Source organism: Sminthopsis crassicaudata, chromosome 2, assembly GCF_048593235.1.
Source record: "Sminthopsis crassicaudata isolate SCR6 chromosome 2, ASM4859323v1, whole genome shotgun sequence".
Lineage (NCBI taxonomy): Eukaryota > Metazoa > Chordata > Mammalia > Dasyuromorphia > Dasyuridae > Sminthopsis > Sminthopsis crassicaudata.
Genome location: NC_133618.1, coordinates 449571090 through 449585829, shown reverse-complemented (window position 1 = coordinate 449585829; position 14740 = coordinate 449571090).

Genomic DNA, 14740 nt, shown 5'->3' with positions numbered 1-14740 from the left:
TACCAAGAGAGCTCTCAGGCCTCCATAGTCCCAGTACAGCATAAGGCCCCCTTGGGCCTTAGGGCATCACTAGTGCAACATTAGACAAACAGCAAGGGTCTGAAACCCCTGCCATAAGAATCTCGGGATAGTACTCTTCCACCCTAAGAGCAGAGTTAAATTTTAAAAGTAATAATAGAAGATAGAAAAAATGAGAAAGGAAGAAGGAAGAGAAGGAGAAGAAGAAGGAAGATGAGGAGTAGGAAGAGGAAAGAAAGGAGGAGAAGGAGAAGAGGGAGGAGAAGGAGAAGGAAAAAAGGAGGAGGAGGAAAAGGAAAAAGAAGTGGAAGAAGAGGAAGAGGAAGAAGCATCAGTAGCAGCAGCAACAGAAGAAGAAGAAGAAGAAGAAGAAGAAGAAGAAGAAGAAGAAGAAGAAGAAGAAGAAGAAGAAGAAGAAGAAGAAGAAGAAGAGAGAAGAAGAAGAAGAAGAAGAAGAAGAAGAAGAAGAAGAAGGAGGAGGAGGAGGAAGAGGAGAAGGAGGAGGAGGAGGAGGAGGAGGAGGAGGAGGAGGAGGAGGAGGAGGAGGAGGAGGAAGAGGAGGAGGGGGAGGAGGGGGGAGGAGGAGGGGAAGGAGGGGGAGGAGGAGGAGGGGGAGGAAGAGGAGGAGGGGGAGGAGGGGGAGGAGGGGGGAGGAGGAGAAGAAGAAGGAGAAGAAGAAGGAGAAGGAGGAGGAGAAGGAGAAGAAGAAGGAGGAGGAGAAGGAGGAGGAGAAGGAGAAGGAGGAGGAGAAGAAGAAGAAGAAGAAGAAGAAGAAGAAGAAGAAGAAGAAGAAGAAGAAGAAGAAGAAGAAGAAGAAGAAGAAGAAGAAGAAGAAGAAGAAGAAGAAGAAGAAGAAGAAGAAGAGAGAAGAAGAAGAAGAAGAAGAAGAAGAAGAAGAAGAAGGAGAAGAAGAAGAAAAATCCTGCCATAGGAAGTTATTAGGGAAACAGAAAAGATTAAGACACAAACTCAGAAGAGGACAACAATGTCAAAATACCTACATGCAAAACCTCAAAGAAAAATGTGAATTGGTCACAAACCCAGGAAAAGCTCCTGGAAGAGCTCAAAAGGAGTTTAAAAATCAAATAAGAGAAGAAGGAGAAAAAAGTGGTGAAAGAAATGGGTGAGAGGGAAAAAAGGAGTCCTATCAAATTTCTTTTATGACACAGATATGGTGCTGATACCTAAACCAGGTAGGGTGAAAACAGAGAAAGAAAATTATAGACTAATTTCCCTAATGAATATTGATACAAAAATCTTAAATAAATATGAGTAAAGAAATTGGAGAAAGTCATATCCAGGATAATACACCACGACCAAGTAGGATTTATACCAGGAATTCAGGGCTGATTCAACTAGGTAAAAAGGATGAAAAATTAGATAAGAATGGAGTTAAGATGCATTTCCTATCTCCGGACCTCCCTCCCTCAATTAATCCTTCATGGGTAGAGGGAGAAGGAGGAGGGGGAAGCTGAAACACAATCAGCATCTCCTATGAAGCAGCCTATGACAAGATTACAAATGGCATTGGTTAAGGCTAAGAGAGAAGGACAGGATAAAAATGCATACCCTGTGATTGAAGAGCTTGACTCTTCAGGTCAAAAAAACTCCTTTTGATCTGGAAAAAAAGATTTGAAAAAGATTGCACTCTTTATAGGGCTACATCATCTTATGTTAAAATGTTACTAGATAATTTGGCTTATGAAATCCTAACCCCCAGTGATTGGAAATCCATAGCAAGGACATGTTTAGAACCTGGACAAAACTTATTGTGGCTTTTGGGGTATCATGAATTATATAGTATTCAAGCCAGACACAATAGGCAAACAGTATAAGTGTACAAGTTACTTATGACCGACTAGCTGGTGAAGGTCAGTATGGAGAAATTCAGAATGGATTAATTACCCCACAACTGCTTATTAAACTATTAGCATAATTGACTATATCAATAACCAAAACTAACAAAAATCTTTTGATTATCTCAATAAATGAAGAAAAAGTATTTGTTAAAATTCAACATCCATTCCTATTAAAAACATTAGAGAATATAAGAATCAATGGGCTTTTCCTTAAAATGATCAGAAGCATCTATTTAAAACCATCAGCAAGCATCATATGTATTGGGGACAAACTAGAACCATTCCCAATAAGATCAAGGGTGAAACAAGATTGCCCACTATCATCACTACTATTCAATATTGTATTAGAAATGTTAGTTTGGGCAATAAGAGAAGAAAAAAAGATTAAAGGAATTAGAGTAGGTCATGAGGAAGAGAATTGTAGCAAACCCTCTCTCCCAGGCAGTTAACCTATCTAGTCTCTTCTATATACTACTTTCTAAATCTCTTCTCATCATCTGGCAATTACATTGGAGCTGTTTGCACTGGACACTGCACTGTTGGTTTGAAAAACCTGTATTCTCCCCAATCTTAATCCCTTTCTGCTATCTGATTGCTTTTCTGTTGGTTGATCATGTAATCCCTTTCTGCCATGTGATTGCTTTTTGGCTGATAGATCACATCAGAGTCCTGACCTTCTAAAGACTCTCTGGGTGTAAACTCAGCTGCCATCATGCCCCACCTGTCTTTTGTATGATATCTTGGGCCTGGGCTCTGCGTCTCATTTCCCTGGGTCAATCTACATTCTGAGGCCCAGTGAAAGCCCTTGTGGCATTTTGGACATAAGGTTTGAGGTCTTCTCTCAGCCTGTCTTCTCATTCTATCTCTGTATCTACATTGAGCTCTAAGAAGTCCTATTTTTCCACACTGAAAACATCGACAATTTTCTCTAAAAGTCCTTTGCCAAAAGGGACCCTGTCTTCCCATGTTCATCATAGTCTGGGTATAATAAGCATTTGTGCCCACTGTGGCACAGCATCTTATGATCTCCTCTAAAGGAGCATCTTTGTGTAGTCCCCATATAATTCTTTTGCAAACCTCATTAGCATTTTCCTTAGCCAGATGTCTGGTCATTATTTCTGTAGCTGCATTTTCTTCAATGGTTCTTGTGACGGCTGTTTGCAAACATCCCACAAAATCCACAAAAGGTTCATTAGGACCTTGCTCTATTTTTGAAGGCTTCCCCTCAATCTTTTTGTCCAGGAAGGGAACCCCAAGCTTTTATTGCAGCAGTTGTGGGGTAATTAATCCATTCTGAATTCTCTCCATACTGACCTTCACCAGCTAGTCGGTCATAAGTAACTTGTACACTTATACTGTTTGCCTATTGTGTCTGGCTTGAATACTACATAATTCATGATACCCCAAAAGCCACAATAAGTTTTGTCCAGGTTCTAAACATGTCCTTGCTATGGATTTCCAATCACTGGGGGTTAGGATTTCATAAGCCAAATTATCTAGTAACATTTTAACATAAGATGATGTAGCCCTATAAAGAGTGCAATCTTTTTTCAAATCTTTTTTTCCAGATCAAAAGGAGTTTTTTTGACCTGAAGAGTCAAGCTCTTCAATCACAGGGTATGCATTTTTATCCTGTCCTTCTCTCTTAGCCTTAACCAATGCCTTTTGTAATCTTGTCATAGGCTGCTTCATAGGAGATGCTGATTGTGTTTCAGCCTCTCCCCCTCCTCCTTCTCCCTCTACCCATGAAGGATTAATTGAGGGAGGGAGGTCCGGAGATAGGAAATGCATCTTAACTCCATTCTTATCTAATTTTTCATCCTTTTTACGTAGTTTAGTTGGCACTTCCCCCTCCTGCTCTTTCTTCTTTTTTCTTATTCTATAACTTATATAATTTCTTAAAGCCAGTTGTATTAAATTATATGTGTTAAGTGTGTCTTTGGACATTAAGTCAGGTCCATTTTTATTGTAGTATTGACAAAGTTGCTCTCCTACTAATTTCCACTCCTCTAGATCCAATTCTTTTTCCATAGAGAACCAAGGAGATATGTACTGTACAGTTTATAAAAGTTCAGTGATCTGCTCCCAAATTATAATCAAACCTTGGCTTTTCATAATCCTGAAAATGCTCTCTACACATTTTTCTTGAAGAGAAACAGAAGGCTGTTTTCTAAACATCTGTCCCATTGCAGCTGAAATACTATTTTAGCCCTTTAACAAAGTTTCCTTGTTGTATTCACGCTAATTTCTGGGTCACAGATGAAGGGTTTTGGCACCCATGTTCAGGTGCCAAAATGTAATGTTCTTATCTAAATTGTAATGTTCTCTGGGAGCAGATCTCTTGGGGAGCTTCTGGGAGCAGCCTCAGTTTCAGTTCAATTCAATATCACCTCAAACGTAGCCAAGAGTTAAAGTTCAAATCCTTTATTGTGTCCTTCAAAGTCTTCTCTTTTCCTGGGGCCTGTTTAGCTTTAGTAGAGACCTATCTCTAGTTGGTTCCAAGAACTTCCTCCGAATATCTCTGAATTCAAAGGTTTGTCCTTCAGCCTCCAGCTGAAGGTGGAAGTTGAAATGAATCAAGCCAAGAGTGGGCTTGTGGGCTTCTTCTTATATATGCTCTCTAAATGTGTGAACTCCTTTAAAGGTGTGAACTAAGTACATAAGCATTAGCACCTTGTTTCAAGTTCTGGCCCATAACACATCATGAATCTATCGAATAAAAACAAAAGAATGAAAAATTAGAAAATGTGACAGATCTCAATGGAAAACAAGTGACCTGGAAAAAAAAATCCAAAAAAGATAATTTAAGAATTATCAGATTAATAGAAAGCCATGATCAAAAAAAGGACTGAGCCATCATCTTTCAAGAAATTATCAAAGAAAACTGCACTGATATCCTAGAACTGAGAGTAAAATATATATTGAAAGAATCTAGCAATTACCTCCAGAAAGAGATCCTCAAATGAAAATTCCCAAGAACATTATAGCCAAATTCCAGAACTCCTAGATCAAGAAAAAATATTGCAAGCAGCAAAAAGAAATAATTCAATACCAAGGATCCACAATCAAGATTGCACAGGATTTGGCAACTTTAACATTAAAGGATTAAAGGGTATGGAATATGGTATTCCAGAAGGCAAAGGAGCTAGGATTACAACCACAAATCACCTACCTGATAAAATTGAGCATAATCTTTTGGAGGGAAATAGTCATTCAATTAAATAGAAGGCTTTCAAGTTTTTCAGATGAAAAGACCTGATTTGACCCCCCAAAAAATTGATTTCCAATTTTAAGAAAAGCATGAAGTAAAAAGAAAAGAGAAAACATAAGAGATTCAATAAGGTTAATCTGTTTGCATCACTACATAGAAAGATGATATTTATAATTCTTGTTTGGGGTTTTGTTGTGGTTGTTGTTGTTGTTGTTTTCTTTTCTTTTGTTATTTTGGTTTTTTGGATGAGGCAATTGGGGTTAAATAACTTGCCCTGGAATCACACAACTAGGAAGTGTTAAGTGTCTGAAGCCAGATTTGAACTCGGTCCACCAGACTCTAGGGCTGGCACTCTATCTACTGTACCACCTAGCCACCTTGATATTTATAATTCTTAAGAATTATAGCAGAATTAGTGTAGTTAGAAGGAGTATACATAGAAGTTGTGAGTATAAATGACTTCAAAGGAATAGTATAAAAAATTAAAAGTGAAAAGAGGATTATACTGGGAGCAAAAGGAAGGGAGAGGTAGAATGGGGTAAATTACCTCATATGATGAGGCATGAAAGACCTTTTACAGTGAAAGAGAAAATGGGAGGGTGGTTGGTTGGCTCGAAATTTGTTCTCATCAGAATTGTCTCAAAGAGGGAATAACATGTACAATAATCTAGATTAGAAATCTATCTTACCCTACAGGGACATAAGAGGTGGGATACTGACAGAATGTTGGGCAAATTAAGGGAGATAGTGGTCAGAGACAAAACACTGGTGAAAAGAGAAAAGTTGAAAGGAGAAAGTTCCAATTCATAAATGGTCAAAGGATATGAACAAGTAGTTTCAAATAAAGAAACAAAAGCTATCTATAATTACATTAAAAATGCTCTAAATCATTATTGATTTAAAAAAATGAACATTAAAACAACTTTGAGGTACTACATCACACCTATCAGATTGGCTAATATGACAAAAATAGAAAATGATAAATATTGGAGAGGATGTAAGGAAATTGGAACACTAATGCACTGTGGTGGAGTTGTGAACAGATTCAACCATTCTGGAGAACAATTTGGAACTATGTCCAAAGGACTATAAAACTTAGCATACTATTTGATACAGCAATACAACTACTAAGTCTGTATCCAAATGAAATCACAAAAAATGGAAAAAGACCCACATGTACAAACATGTTTTAAAGTAGCTCTCTTTTTAGTGACAAAGAATTAGAAATTGAGGGGATGCCTATCAATTGAAGAATGGCCAAATTGTAGTATATGAATGCAATGGAATACTATTGTTCTATTGTTCTATAACAATCAGCAGGCTGATTTCAGAAAAACCTGGAATGACTTAAATGAACTGATGCTGAGTGAACTGAGTAGAACCAAAATAACATTGTACATAGTAAAAAGCAACATTGTGCAGATTGTTAACTTTGATAGACTTCTTAACAATACCATGATCTAAGACAGGAGGGAGGGAGGAAAGAAGGGAAGAAGAGAAGGAAGAATTTAAGTTCCACTAGAAAATAGAGTTAATGTCCATTAGTTAGGGAATGGCTAAAAAAGTTATGGTATATAAATGGAATATAATGGAATATTATTATTCTATAAGAAATGATGAGCAAGCTGATTTCAAAAAAGTCTTGAAAGATTTACATCAACTAAATGATTGTACTTAGTTACAATAAGATTATGTGATGAACTGTGATGGGCTTGGCTCTTCTCAACAATGTGGTTATTTAAGGAAATTCCAATAGATTTGGGATAGAAAATACTATCTACATCAAGAGAGAGAACCATAGAGATTAAATGTGGATCAAAGCATAGTATTTTCACCTTTGTTGTTGCTGTCCTTCTTGTTGTTTGCTTGTGCTTCTCGTGGTTTTTTCCCTTTAGTCTGATTTTTCTTGTACAACATGACAAATATAAAAATATGTTTAAAAGAATTGCACATATTTAACTAATATCAGATTTCTTGCTATCGTGAATAGGGGGAGAGGTAAAAGAAAGAAAATTTTGGAACATAAACTTTTACAAAAATGAAAATTGAAAACTATCTTTATATGTACTATTAATAAAGAAAGAATTTAAGTTCCAAATTCTTTTTTTCCCTCTTCCTTTATCTCTCCCTTCCCCAAGACAGCAAGAAATCTATTATGTTATTCATGTACAATCATCTTAAACATATTTCCATATTAATTATATTGTGGAAGAAAAACAGAACAAAAAGGAAAAACCATGAGAGTAAAAAAGTAAACCAAGAAAAAAAAAAAAGGTGAAAAGTGTGTGCTTTGATCCATATTATTTTCATAGTTCTCTCTATTGATATAGATGGCTTCTATCCCAAGTTTTAGAATTGCCTTTGATCACTGTATTGCTAAGAAGAGCTAAATCAATCATATTTGATCATCACATAATTTTGCTGTTACTGTGTACAATGTTTTCCTAGTTCTATTCTTTTCACTTAGCATCATTCATGTAAGTCTCTCCAAGCTTTCTGAAATCAGTCTGTTAATCATTTCTTATAGATCAATAGAATTCCATTATATTCTTATACCATAATTTATTTAGTCACTCCCCAATTGATGGGCATCTACTCAATTTCCAATTCCTTGATATCACAAAAGGAGTATTATAGACATTTTTTTCATATGTAGATACTTTTTCCCTCTTTTATGATCTCTTTGCTATATAGATCCAGTAGTGATGCTGATGAATCAAAAGGTATGTATAGTTTTATAGCCCTTTGGGCATAGTTCCAAATTGCACTCCAGAATGGGTGGATCAGTTCATAATTCTACCAACAATACACTAATATTCCAATTTCCCCATCCCAACATTTAGCATCCAAATTATTTTTCTCTTTTTAATATTTTAATAGTACTTTATTTTTTCAAATATATGCAAAAGTGGTTTTCAATATTTACCTTTGCAAAAATCTTATGTTGCAAATTTTTCTCTCTTTCCCTCCCTCTTCCCTCTCCCCAGGACAGTAAGCAATCTGATATAGATTAAATGTATGCAAGTTTTCCAAACTTATTTCCATATTTGTTATAGCATCCAAATTCTTTAAAAAAGAAGAAGGAGGAGGAGGAGGAGAAGGAGGAGGAGGAGGAGGAGGAGGAGGAGGAGGAGGAGGAGGAGGAGGAGGAGGAGGAGGAGGAGGAGGAGGAAGAACAGGAGGAGGAGGAGGAGGAGAAACAGGAGGAAGAACAGGAGGAGGAACAGGAGGAGGAGGAGGAGGAGGAGGAGGAGGAGGAGGAGGAGGAGGAGGAGGAGGAGGAGGAGGAGGAGGAGGAGGAGGAGGAGGAGGAGGAGGAGGAGGAGGAGGAGGAGGAGGAGGAGAAGGTAAGCAAGTTACAGGAAGAAAAACAAAACTATACTAGGAGGGTTCCTCAATTTTTCCTCTCAAAACTAGTTAAATATAACCACAAAATAACCAAGAAAGAAATTAAAGATGTGAATAGAAATTTAGAAAAGTTAAATATGACAGACCTCAGAAGAAAATTGAATAGGGATTGAAAAGAATACACCTTTTTCTCAGCAGTACATGTCACTAACACAAACTGACCATGTATTAGAGCAGAAAACTCTCAAAATAAAAAATAAAAAAACAGATCCTTTTTAGATCATAATTCAATAAAAATTATATTCTATAAAAGGCAGTGGAAAGATAGATTAAAAATTAATTGAAAAATAAAAATCAAATCCTAAAGAATAAATAAGTCAAAGAACAAATAATAGAAACAATCAATAATTTCATTAAAAAGAATGACAATAATGAGGCAACATCCATAGTACTTAGCACAATGTTTGGTAAGCCTAAAATAAATGCTTATGGATTAATCTAATGATAAAATCATACATATTACAATAAAGTAGATTAAGGTAGTGTTAAAAATTAACCTGAATTCATGTTAAGTTAAATGGCAAATTTTGGTTCCAAAGACAGGTGATGAAATATACTTCTCTCATCTCAGAGGTTAAGGAGAATACAGAGTGCAATGTTCCACATGTCATCAGGTATGATCATTATGTCAATTGTCTTTAATTGACAATTTTATTTTGTTAAAAGAGAGGTTTTGATAAGTGAGGAACAATTAAGGGAAATATAAACAAAAAGGCATAATAAAACTTTAAAAAAGCAACACTCAAGACTATGAAATTGGGGGAAATTGGGGGAATTAGAATGAAATAAATCTGGAAAAGATGTCATAATTTTAAAAGTACTAAGGGATAAATTATTATCTTAAAGAAGAGAAGATTCCCAACAAATGAAAAAAGTCTTTGTAAAGAAAATAAGTGCACAAGTATAATTTGGTACCTTTCTTCCTGCTATTTAACTATTAATTATTGCTTGGGCAGTTAGGTGGAATAGTACAAGCCTTCTTAAACTTTTTTCATTCACAACCTCTTTTCACCCAAAAAATATTTACATAACCACAGGTACATAGGTATATAACATAGATGTACAAATCAAATGTTTACTAATAACACATCATATTTTGCAATCCCTACTTCAGTTATGAGTACCCATATGGAGGGCTGGTTAAGAAGCTGGGATATAGTGGATAAATTTGGAATCAGGAGAACTCATATTCCTGAGTTTAAATCTAGCCTCAGACACTTCCTGATTGTGTGAACCTAGGCAAGTTGTTTAATCCTATTTGCCTCCATTTCCTCATCTGTAAAATGAACTAGAGAAGGAAATGGAAAACTATTCAGTATTTTTTGACAAGAAAACTCCAAAAGGGATCATGAAAAATTGGACACAAATGAACAATCATTGTTTGATTTTTTTCTCTCTCCAGATTGGAGTAGAATACTTTTTTTTCCCTAATTCATCATGTTTATCTTGCAATCATGACCAGGACTTCTGATCAAGTTGACATGAAAAGCCCTTCATGTATCTGACTTATCAACAATTCCTGGTCCTTACCTTCCTCTCTCATCAGCAGACTTTTTTCTCAAACTGAGCTGGTGAATTAAAAACAGATACAACAGGAAGAAAAACTTGCTGATCCTTCTTTCTCCTCATCTCATCTGGCATGAGTAACATCTTTCTAGTTAAGGAAAAAAGGCAGAACATCTTGTGTTCTCTGGCTGAGATGTCTTGCCTCTCTTTCTTAAAATGACCAAAATAGATATTACAGGACACAGAATCTCAGAGTTTGAAGGGTCTTGGAGTTCATCCATCTTAGGGATGGGGAACAACCAGCCAGCAAGCTGTATAAGGCCTGAGAAATCATTTGCATAATCAACTACAGGCAATAATGAGATGAAAGCTAGGTACAAAAAACATTCCACTGCCTGAGTTCTATAAACTGATCATTTTGTATGCCCTGTAAATGATGTTATAGATCTCCAAATGGCCATTGGCAGAAAAAAAGGTTTCCCAGTCCTAATCTAGTCCAACCTTTATCTAATGTAAGGAAGATGCATAGGGAGGCCCCACATCTTTAGCAAGGGGGCTGTCACTGTGTGTGGCTCACAGGAAGATAGAATACATATCTCTAATTTCTTAGAAGATACAGTCAAAGCAGTTCTTAGGGGAAATCATATTTAGGCTCAACTTCTCCTATTACAAAAGAGTAAAGTAATACCCAGAAGAAGAAAGTTACTTACCTTGAATTTACACATTAAGTAGGTGGAAGATCCTGGCTGAAGGCAGGGGAATAGATACTGACTAAATAAGGATGGTATTCTTTCCACTATCCTGTGTGAATGAAAAAGACAGAATGATGGAAAAGTTTTCCTAGTGTTTACACCTTTCCTGGGATGTCACATACATCAAATTATCATCTATGTGATTTCTCAGATCCTGAGCACCATTTCCCTATATGTAGACTTTTTCTCCATTAAATCCCTAGGTAACTAAGTGGCTCAATGGATAGACTTCTGGACTTAGAATCAAGAAGACTCATTAAAATCTGGTGTCAGACAATTACTAGCTATGTGATTGGTCACTTAATTCTTTTTACCTCAATTTTCTCATCTGTAAAATGGGAGGGAGAAGGTGTAATAGAATTTACCTCCTAGGATTATTTTGAGATTCAAATGAACTGATAATTGTAAAGTAGTTAGCACAATGCTTGCTAAGAGCTATATAAATGTTGGCTATTATTGCTTTTTAAAGATCAGAATGGGATTTTTTTTTGTCTCAGTGATACTTTATTTTCAAAATATATCAATAGTTTTCAACATTCACCCTTGCAAAATCTTGTGTTCCAAATGTTTTTCTCCCTCCTTTCTCCTACCTCCTCCCTTAGACAGCAAGTAATTCAATATACATTAAACATGTACAATTGTTCTATATATATTTCCACAATTATCTTGCTGCACAAGAAAAATCAGATCAAAGGGGGGGAAATGAGAAAGAAAACAAAAAACAAGCAAATAATAACAAAAAAGTGAAAAAAAAACTATGTTGTGTTCGACACTCAGTCCCCACAATTCTATCTCTGGGTGCAGATGGTTCTTTCCATCACAAGATCATTGGAACTGACCCGAATCACTTCACTGTTGGAATACAGCCCCCTCCACAGAATTGATTATAGCATAATCTCGTTCCTACTCACTTCATTTGGCTATTTATTATTAGATGCAAGCTCCTTGAGGGCAGGAATATCTGTCTTTTTATATTTGTATCCTCAGTGCTTACAAGAGTACTTTATACATAGAAAGCACTTAATAAATGCTTTTTTTCATTCATTTACTTCCTGTTCCTGTGTAGATGGCAACTCCCAGTGGCCAGCCGTCAGGACTCTTTCACAAGAGTTTGTTTCACAATCACAGGATCTCAGAACTCCGTCAGGACCTATGGAGACATATCCAGATTCCCACTGAAGGTCTTTCGCGAAGGGGACACAACTTTGTCCCGAGGCAGTCTTGAGACTACCTCAGCAAGTATCATTCACTGTTCTTAATTCTATTCTCTAAGGCCATGTCAGCCAGCCTAACCCCCTTCTGCATGACAGATCTTCAAGAACTTGAAGACAGTAATCTTGTTTGTATATTCTCCGTCTACAGATGGCTTGAAGTATGCTGGTTCCCTCAACAGAGCCAGATGCAAGGAAGCACCAAGAGGAGAGGTTATGTGTTTACCCCACTTTCTGCAGTGCCCCAGCCTCCCCCAGATGTCCAGTGACCTCATGCTGCTTCCCTAGGAGTCTGGATGGGCTGTTGCTCTGACCAAATGTGGCATTCTGTTGTGCCCATGACCCAATGTAAGCCAGGGAAATTTTTAGAAAATCATCCAAATCACTCTCTTAATCCCATCACTTATCATAAAGGTAATAGCAGGAATACCTATATCTTGACAAAGATAGCCTTGGGAGGCTGGCTATTTGTGATCTGCTTCACATCTATTATTCACTGAATCTGTATAACAGTCCTGGGAGGGAAGATCCCCATTTTACAGATAGGTACACTAAGTCTCCTAGAAGTAAAGATCATACAGTCAATAAAAAGACAAGATGGAACTCAAGCCCAGTTGTTCCGTACACACCCAAAAGGAAAGTGACTTGTTGACAGTCAAAGAACTAGGAAGAGTCTGACTGTTGGTTTATACTGCATGAAACCACCTTGGATAGATAGAAGACCTCTAATCTGACTGCTTTCAGACAGTGTGCAAGTGGGGTGGGCAGATGGAGCCACCTTATCAACCCTGGGGACTAGAGTCCTAAGGGAAGATGACAAGAGTTGGGAACCAGGGCAAGGACAGTATGTACTAAGCACTTTTGGTGTATAAATTTTTGTGTTTGAAGGACAGAAAGGGCTTATATCAAGGAGAATTCCAGTCCCCAGACTTTTATTGCTTTGTGTTGGTTCTGTGAATTGTGTGAACTATGCTTGTTTCCCAGAAGAAAGATTTTGATTACTCTTCAATTCTTTTTCCTTCTGGTGGGCCAGGCTAGTACTATAAGTGTGAAACAGGATAAAGGTCCTGGAAGAAGGTGGAACTCTCCAGTGGATTTCCCCAACCGGAAGTAAGGAGTCATATCATGTGTTTCAACCAAGTTCATTGATATAGAGCTGGAATAGACCTTGGAGGTTATCACATCCAATCCTTTTATTTCATAAATAAGGAAAACCAACAAATTATAGAACTTACCCAGAATCACTCAGCTAGTGGGTGCATAGTAATGTCATATAAGTCTGAAGATTATTATATAGGTCCATGGAAAGGACCCAGGGACCCTCAATACATTTGTCTTGGGGGCAGCTTCAACCTTATGGAAAGATGGAGCTAGAGGAAGAAGGAAAGTTGTATTGACTGTTTGTGTGTTCAACTATGAGTCCATATTTTGCCAGGTGGGTTCCACATGTGAAATTCAGATATCAGGCACTGTTGAGGGTTTCAGGAGTAATGAAGAAAAAGAGGTGTTGGGAAATGGGCCACAAGTGGTCTTTAATAAAGCTTCTCCAATCCCTTCTTGGTATAGCGTCACCATGAAGGGAGGGTGATATAATGGAAAGCACACTGGGCCTTGAATCAGCGATCCTGATTTCAGGTCCCAACTCTGCTATGGAACTTTGGAGAAGTCTCATCTCTCTGGGGCTCATTTTTATAGAGACAGTTTAACTAGATAGACTTTAAAGTTTAACACTGATACTCAGTATTCTAAGGACCCATTCAACTAATAGGGCCCCTCTCCTGAGGGTATTGGCAGATAAGAGAGGAACTAGGAATGTCGATCCAAATAATAAAAATAAAAATGTAGTCCTATTCATTATAAAGATATAGGAGACAAATTATAAAGATGTTAGATGAGAAGTTACAAAGCACATCCCCTTTGACATGGCCAACAGACAAAGTCACTTCTTTGCTTACAGGGTCCCATACATTGGCAGGGGAAAGGGGATTTCAATCCACTGCTGGGGCAGATCTCACAGATGTGTTGGTAGATTTAGCCAGCACACCTTCCAACAGGGACACGGACTCCAACTCACAGATGTCTGGTAGCTCTCCATTACAACCTTTCAAAGTTCACAGCCACCTCCAAAGTTCTTTCACCCAAGAAAGCACAACATAGACAGAAGCAACAGCAGGTGTTGATGTCATAGAGCAACATTCTTGGTGGGGAGTGAAGTCCCAGGGCCTCTTTCTCCATTGGGAAGCCTGCAGCAATCCCAGCCTCCTCACTCCCATGCAGTCAGGCAAAAGAAGTTCATTTGCTGGGATCCTTTTGAATACAACCCAATTCTGACTCTGAAGTCAATTAAAAGTCCCTTTCTTCATTCACCATGTGGTCCAGAAAAAGGTACCCATTGAGACATCAATATTTTACAGTGTGTAAATGGGATCCTTGCAAGTGCTCAGGAAAGTCGGTGGTAGGCATTTTCTGAAGAAGGAGGGCTTCCCTCAAACCACACCAAATTCATCCACTCCCTATTTATAAGAATAGAACCTAAGGGCAGCTAGGTGGCGCAGTGGATAGAGCACCAGCCCTGAATTCAGGAGGACCCGAGTTCAAATCTGGTCTCAGACACTTAACACTTCCTAGCTGTGTGACCCTGGGCAAGTCACTCAACCCCAGCCTCAGGAAAAAAGAAAAAAACAAAAAACCAAGAATAGAACCCAAACTAGAATCAAAGGACCTTCGATTTGGAACTGAATGGGACCTTTGAAGTCACTTAGACCAATCCTTTCC